Consider the following 6,092-nt stretch of genomic DNA (forward strand, 5'->3'; position numbering starts at 1 on the left):
AAAATTGATCAATGCCCCGTGTGAGGATCGAACTCACGACCTTCAGATTATGAGACTGACCTCATTACTGCGCTAATGAGGCTCAGGCATGCAGCTAGTTACCTGCCAGCACCACAGGGGATGGCAAGAACCAAAGTAATCTTAGCGAATGTTGGGGAGCGACAACGGCAGAGGAGCCGAGCCAGCCAGGAGTCGAACCTAGAATCTTCTGATCCGTAGTCAGACGCGTTATCCATTGCGCCACTGGCCCACCGGCAAGAAACTGTCAGACAAAGTGGATAAGAGGACATTTCAGGCCTATGTCACACCAAAATGGGCCTCTTAGCTCTGAAGTAAAGCAAGATCCCAACACCCAAGCTGCACTATTAGAAGTTCCAACAGGATCGCCATTGAAACCCAGCAAAATGTTAAGGCATCACTCTGCTTTCCTCAGCCAGCAAGAAGCTTCCCATACCGGGAGTTGAACCCGGGTCGCCTGGGTGAAAACCAGGAATCCTAACCGCTAGACCATATGGGACTCCAAGGTTAAAAAGGCAAAAGGAAAATTATGTCATTAGACTCTTGAGTTTAGAAATAGGCCCTCATGCAGGACAATTTCCTAAGTGTTTGCATCCGTAAGAATTTTCTCAAGCATCCAGAAACGAAAGGTAGAATAATCTGACAAGCAGACACATGCCTCATCCTCACGCCATGTTGCACAACGCTTTGCTGAAGCAGTACTACCGAAAAACAAGACATGCACCTGTTTTACTTTAAATGATTCCAAAGACAGGCAAGAAAAGCCTGCTGCAAGCTTAAAGGACTTACCGTGACCCGGATTCGAACCGGGGTTGCTGCGGCCACAACGCAGAGTACTAACCACTATACGATCATGGCACCCCACCATCCACTAGCAAAGATCTTGCTCTCTTCCCAGGCAATAGGCTTGTCAACTGATTGTACGGCACATGACTGGATATATGCATCGGAGGAAAGATGTGCAACAACACTTACCGGATCATAACAAGAGCCTACTGTTACATGATCCACTGTAGGCTTTTTTCTAAAGTACTTGTAAAGTTAAGTAAAAGCTGGAATCAGATTCGTTTTCCCTGTTCGTAGATGTTGTGATTAACTGCACATATATGTGCAAGGAGAACATAAGTCTTTATTGTAGCTACTGGTGCTTAAACTCCTTCACTTACCATGCTCCAAACAAAACAAGGTGAGTCTCTTAGGATATTACGAGCATGTTTCTCATTTAAAATTGATCAATGCCCCGTGTGAGGATCGAACTCATGACCTTCAGATTATGAGACTAACGCGCTACCTACTGCGCTAACGAGGCTCAGGCATGCAGCTAGTTACCTGCCAGCACCACAGGGGATGGCAAGAACCAAAGTAATCTTAGCGAATGTTGGGGAGCGACAAAAGCAGAGGAGCCGAGCCAGCCAGGAGTCGAACCTAGAATCTTCTGATCTGTAGTCAGACGCGTTATCCATTGCGCCACTGGCCCACCGGCAAGAAACTGTCAGGCAAAGTGGATAAGAGGACATTTCAGGCCTATGTCACACCAAACTGGGCCTCTTAGCTCTGAAGTAAAGCAAGATCCCAACACCCAAGCTGCACTATTAGAAGTTCTTTCAGGATCGCCATTGAAACCCAGCAAAATGTTAAGGCATCACTCTGCTTTCCTCAGCCAGCAAGAAGCTTCCCATACCGGGAGTTGAACCCGGGCCGCCTGCGTGAAAACCAGGAATCCTAACCGCTAGACCATATGGGACTCCAAGGTTAAAAAGGCACAAGGAAAATTATGTCATTATACTCTTGAGTTTGGAAATAGGCCCTAATACAGGACAATTTCCTAAGTGTTTGCATCCGTAAGAATTTTCTCAAGCATCCAGAAACGAAAGGTAGAATAATCTGACAAGCAGACACATGCCTCATCCTCACGCCATGTTGCACAACGCTTTGCTGAAGCAGTACTACCGAAAAACAAGACATGCACCTGTTTTACTTTAAATGATTCCAAAGACAGGCAAGAAAAGCCTGCTGCAAGCTTAAAGGACTTGCCGTGACCCGGATTCGAACCGGGGTTGCTGCGGCCACAACGCAGAGTACTAACCACTATACGATCACGGCACCCCACCATCCACTAGCAAAGATCTTGCTCTCTTCCCAGGCAATAGGCTTGTCAACTGATTGTATGGCACATGACTGGATATATGCATCGGAGGAAAGATGTGCAACAACACTTACCGGATCATAACAAGAGCCTACTGTTACATGATCCACTGTAGGCTTTTTTCTAAAGTACTTGCAAAGTTAAGTAAAAGCTGGAATCAGATTCGTTTTCCCTGTTCGTAGATGTTGTGATTAACTGCACATGTATGTGCAAGGAGAAAGAAAGTCTTTATTGTAGATACTGGTGCTTAAACTCCTTCACTTACCATGCTCCAAACAAAACAAGGTGAGTCTCTTAGGATATTACGAGCATGTTTCTTATTTAAAAATGATCAATGCCCCGTGTGAGGATCGAACTCACGACCTTCAGATTATGAGACTGACGCGCTACCTACTGCGCTAACGAGGCTCAGGCATGCAGCTAGTTACCTGCCAGCACCACAGGGGATGGCAAGAACCAAAGTAATCTTAGCGAATGTTGGGGAGCGACAAAAGCAGAGGAGCCGAGCCAGCCAGGAGTCGAACCTAGAATCTTCTGATCCGTAGTCAGACGCGTTATCCATTGCGCCACTGGCCCACCGGCAAGAAATTGTCAGGCAAAGTTGATAAGAGGACATTTCAGGTCTATGTCACACCAAAATGGGCCTCTTAGCTCTGAAGTAAAGCAAGATCCCAACACCCAAGCTGCACTATTAGAAGTTCCAACAGGATCGCCATTGAAACCCAGCAAAATGTTAAGGCAGCACTCTGCTTTCCTCAGCCAGCAAAGAGCTTCCCATACCGGGAGTTGAACCCGGGCCGCCTGGGTGAAAACCAGGAATTCTAACCGCTAGACCATATGGGACTCCAAGGTTAAAAAGGCACAAGGAAAATTATGTCATTAGACTCTTGAGTTTAGAAATAGGCCCTCATGCGGGACAATTTCCTAAGTGTTTGCATCCGTAAGAATTTTCTCAAGCATCCAGAAACGAAATTTAGAATAATCTGACAAGCAGACACATGCCTCATCCTCACGCCATGTTGCACAACGCTTTGCTGAAGCAGTACTACTGAAAAACAAGACATGCACCTGTTTTACTTTAAATGATTCCAAAGACAGGCAAGAAAAGCCTGCTGCAAGCTTAAAGGACTTGCCGGGACCCGGATTCGAACCGGGGTTGCTGCGGCCACAACGCAGAGTACTAACCACTATACGATCACGGCACCCCACCATCCACTAGCAAAGATCTTGCTCTCTTCCCAGGCAATAGGCTTGTCAACTGATTGTACGGCACATGACTGGATATATGCATCGGAGGAAAGATGTGCAACAACACTTACCGGATCATAACAAGAGCCTACTGTTACATGATCCACTGTAGGCTTTTTTCTAAAGTACTTGCAAAGTTAAGTAAAAGCTGGAATCAGATTCGTTTTCCCTGTTCGTAGATGTTGTGATTAACTGCACATGTATGTGCAAGGAGAACATAAGTCTTTATTGTAGATACTGGTGCTTAAACTCCTTCACTTACCATGCTCCAAACAAAACAAGGTGAGTCTCTTAGGATATTACGAGCATGTTTCTTATTTAAAAATGATCAATGCCCCGTGTGAGGATCGAACTCACGACCTTCAGATTATGAGACTGACGCGCTACCTACTGCGCTAACGAGGCTCAGGCATGCAGCTAGTTACCTGCCAGCATCACAGGGGATGGCAAGAACCAAAGTAATCTTAGCGGATGTTGGGGAGCGACAAAAGCAGAGAAGCCGAGCCAGCCAGGAGTCGAACCTAGAATCTTCTGATCCGTAGTCAGACGCGTTATCCATTGCGCCACTGGCCCACCGGCAAGAAACTGTCAGGCAAAGTGGATAAGAGGACATTTCAGGTCTATGTCACACCAAAATGGGCCTCTTAGCTCTGAAGTAAAGCAAGATCCCAACACCCAAGCTGCACTATTAGAAGTTCCAACAGGATCGCCATTGAAACCCAGCAAAATGTTAAGGCATCACTCTGCTTTCCTCAGCCAGCAAGAAGCTTCCCATACCGGGAGTTGAACCCGGGCCGCCTGGGTGAAAACCAGGAATCCTAACCGCTAGACCATATGGGACTCTAAGGTTAAAAAGGCACAAGGAAAATTATGTCATTAGACTCTTGAGTTTAGAAATAGGCCCTCATGCAGGACAATTTCCTAAGTGTTTGCATCCGTAAGAATTTTCTCAAGCATCCAGAAACGAAATTTAGAATAATCTGACAAGCAGACACATGCCTCATCCTCACGCCATGTTGCACAACGCTTTGCTGAAGCAGTACTACCGAAAAACAAGACATGCACCTGTTTTACTTTAAATGATTCCAAAGACAGGCAAGAAAAGCCTGCTGCAAGCTTAAAGGACTTGCCGTGACCCGGATTCGAACCGGGGTTGCTGCGGCCACAACGCAGAGTACTAACCACTATACGATCACGGCACCCCACCATCCACTAGCAAAGATCTTGCTCTCTTCCCAGGCAATAGGCTTGTCAACTGATTGTACGGCACATGACTGGATATATGCATCGGAGGAAAGATGTGCAACAACACTTACCGGATCATAACAAGAGCCTACTGTTACATGATCCACTGTAGGCTTTTTTCTAAAGTACTTGCAAAGTTAAGTAAAAGCTGGAATCAGATTCGTTTTCCCTGTTCGTAGATGTTGTGATTAACTGCACATATATGTGCAAGGAGAACATAAGTCTTTATTGTAGATACTGGTGCTTAACCACCTTCACTTACCATGCTCCAAACAAAACAAGGTGAGTCTCTTAGGATATTACGAGCATGTTTCTCATTTAAAATTGATCAATGCCCCGTGTGAGGATCGAACTCATGACCTTCAGATTATGAGACTAATGCGCTACCTACTGCGCTAACGAGGCTCAGGCATGCAGCTAGTTACCTGCCAGCACCACAGGGGATGGCAAGAACCAAAGTAATCTTAGCGAATGTTGGGGAGCGACAAAAGCAGAGGAGCCGAGCCAGCCAGGAGTCGAACCTAGAATCTTCTGATCCGTAGTCAGACGCGTTATCCATTGCGCCACTGGCCCACCGGCAAGAAACTGTCAGGCAAAGTGGATAAGAGGACATTTCAGGCCTATGTCACACCAAACTGGGCCTCTTAGCTCTGAAGTAAAGCAAGATCCCAACACCCAAGCTGCACTATTAGAAGTTCTTTCAGGATCGCCATTGAAACCCAGCAAAATGTTAAGGCATCACTCTGCTTTCCTCAGCCAGCAAGAAGCTTCCCATACCGGGAGTTGAACCCCGGCCGCCTGCGTGAAAACCAGGAATCCTAACCGCTAGACCATATGGGACTCCAAGGTTAAAAAGGCACAAGGAAAATTATGTCATTATACTCTTGAGTTTGGAAATAGGCCCTCATACAGGACAATTTCCTAAGTGTTTGCATCCGTAAGAATTTTCTCAAGCATCCAGAAACGAAAGGTAGAATAATCTGACAAGCACACACATGCCTCATCCTCACGCCATGTTGCACAACGCTTTGCTGAAGCAGTACTACCGAAAAACAAGACATGCACCTGTTTTACTTTAAATGATTCCAAAGACAGGCAAGAAAAGCCTGCTGCAAGCTTAAAGGACTTGCCGTGACCCGGATTCGAACCGGGGTTGCTGCGGCCACAACGCAGAGTACTAACCACTATACGATCACGGCACCCCACCATCCACTAGCAAAGATCTTGCTCTCTTCCCAGGCAATAGGCTTGTCAACTGATTGTATGGCACATGACTGGATATATGCATCGGAGGAAAGATGTGCAACAACACTTACCGGATCATAACAAGAGCCTACTGTTACATGATCCACTGTAGGCTTTTTTCTAAAGTACTTGCAAAGTTAAGTAAAAGCTGGAATCAGATTCGTTTTCCCTGTTCGTAGATGTTGTGATT

General features: G+C 46.1%; 16 non-coding genes across 16 annotated transcripts; all 16 read right to left on the minus strand.

The window, feature by feature from the left end:
- Positions 1 to 177: 177 nt before the first annotated feature.
- Positions 178 to 250, minus strand: trnar-acg (transfer RNA arginine (anticodon ACG)). Its single transcript has one exon. It is a non-coding gene; the product is annotated as a tRNA-Arg (tRNA).
- Positions 251 to 445: 195 nt separating this feature from the next.
- On the minus strand, positions 446 to 517 carry trnae-uuc (transfer RNA glutamic acid (anticodon UUC)). Its single transcript has one exon. It is a non-coding gene; the product is annotated as a tRNA-Glu (tRNA).
- Positions 518 to 1,254: 737 nt separating this feature from the next.
- Positions 1,255 to 1,327, minus strand: trnam-cau (transfer RNA methionine (anticodon CAU)). The gene has a single exon. It is a non-coding gene; the product is annotated as a tRNA-Met (tRNA).
- A 95-nt stretch (positions 1,328 to 1,422) lies between these two features.
- Positions 1,423 to 1,495, minus strand: trnac-aca (transfer RNA cysteine (anticodon ACA)). Its single transcript has one exon. It is a non-coding gene; the product is annotated as a tRNA-Cys (tRNA).
- A 195-nt stretch (positions 1,496 to 1,690) lies between these two features.
- trnae-uuc (transfer RNA glutamic acid (anticodon UUC)) lies at positions 1,691 to 1,762 on the minus strand. Its single transcript has one exon. It is a non-coding gene; the product is annotated as a tRNA-Glu (tRNA).
- A 287-nt stretch (positions 1,763 to 2,049) lies between these two features.
- trnah-gug (transfer RNA histidin (anticodon GUG)) lies at positions 2,050 to 2,121 on the minus strand. The gene has a single exon. It is a non-coding gene; the product is annotated as a tRNA-His (tRNA).
- A 378-nt stretch (positions 2,122 to 2,499) lies between these two features.
- Positions 2,500 to 2,572, minus strand: trnam-cau (transfer RNA methionine (anticodon CAU)). The gene has a single exon. It is a non-coding gene; the product is annotated as a tRNA-Met (tRNA).
- Positions 2,573 to 2,667: 95 nt separating this feature from the next.
- trnar-acg (transfer RNA arginine (anticodon ACG)) lies at positions 2,668 to 2,740 on the minus strand. Its single transcript has one exon. It is a non-coding gene; the product is annotated as a tRNA-Arg (tRNA).
- A 195-nt stretch (positions 2,741 to 2,935) lies between these two features.
- On the minus strand, positions 2,936 to 3,007 carry trnae-uuc (transfer RNA glutamic acid (anticodon UUC)). The gene has a single exon. It is a non-coding gene; the product is annotated as a tRNA-Glu (tRNA).
- Positions 3,008 to 3,744: 737 nt separating this feature from the next.
- trnam-cau (transfer RNA methionine (anticodon CAU)) lies at positions 3,745 to 3,817 on the minus strand. The gene has a single exon. It is a non-coding gene; the product is annotated as a tRNA-Met (tRNA).
- Positions 3,818 to 3,912: 95 nt separating this feature from the next.
- On the minus strand, positions 3,913 to 3,985 carry trnar-acg (transfer RNA arginine (anticodon ACG)). Its single transcript has one exon. It is a non-coding gene; the product is annotated as a tRNA-Arg (tRNA).
- A 195-nt stretch (positions 3,986 to 4,180) lies between these two features.
- On the minus strand, positions 4,181 to 4,252 carry trnae-uuc (transfer RNA glutamic acid (anticodon UUC)). Its single transcript has one exon. It is a non-coding gene; the product is annotated as a tRNA-Glu (tRNA).
- A 287-nt stretch (positions 4,253 to 4,539) lies between these two features.
- Positions 4,540 to 4,611, minus strand: trnah-gug (transfer RNA histidin (anticodon GUG)). The gene has a single exon. It is a non-coding gene; the product is annotated as a tRNA-His (tRNA).
- A 378-nt stretch (positions 4,612 to 4,989) lies between these two features.
- On the minus strand, positions 4,990 to 5,062 carry trnam-cau (transfer RNA methionine (anticodon CAU)). The gene has a single exon. It is a non-coding gene; the product is annotated as a tRNA-Met (tRNA).
- Positions 5,063 to 5,157: 95 nt separating this feature from the next.
- On the minus strand, positions 5,158 to 5,230 carry trnar-acg (transfer RNA arginine (anticodon ACG)). Its single transcript has one exon. It is a non-coding gene; the product is annotated as a tRNA-Arg (tRNA).
- A 554-nt stretch (positions 5,231 to 5,784) lies between these two features.
- trnah-gug (transfer RNA histidin (anticodon GUG)) lies at positions 5,785 to 5,856 on the minus strand. Its single transcript has one exon. It is a non-coding gene; the product is annotated as a tRNA-His (tRNA).
- Positions 5,857 to 6,092: the final 236 nt, after the last annotated feature.

This window comes from Astyanax mexicanus, chromosome 25 (genome assembly GCF_023375975.1).
Source record: "Astyanax mexicanus isolate ESR-SI-001 chromosome 25, AstMex3_surface, whole genome shotgun sequence".
In the NCBI taxonomy this organism is placed as follows: Eukaryota; Metazoa; Chordata; class Actinopteri; order Characiformes; family Acestrorhamphidae; genus Astyanax; species Astyanax mexicanus.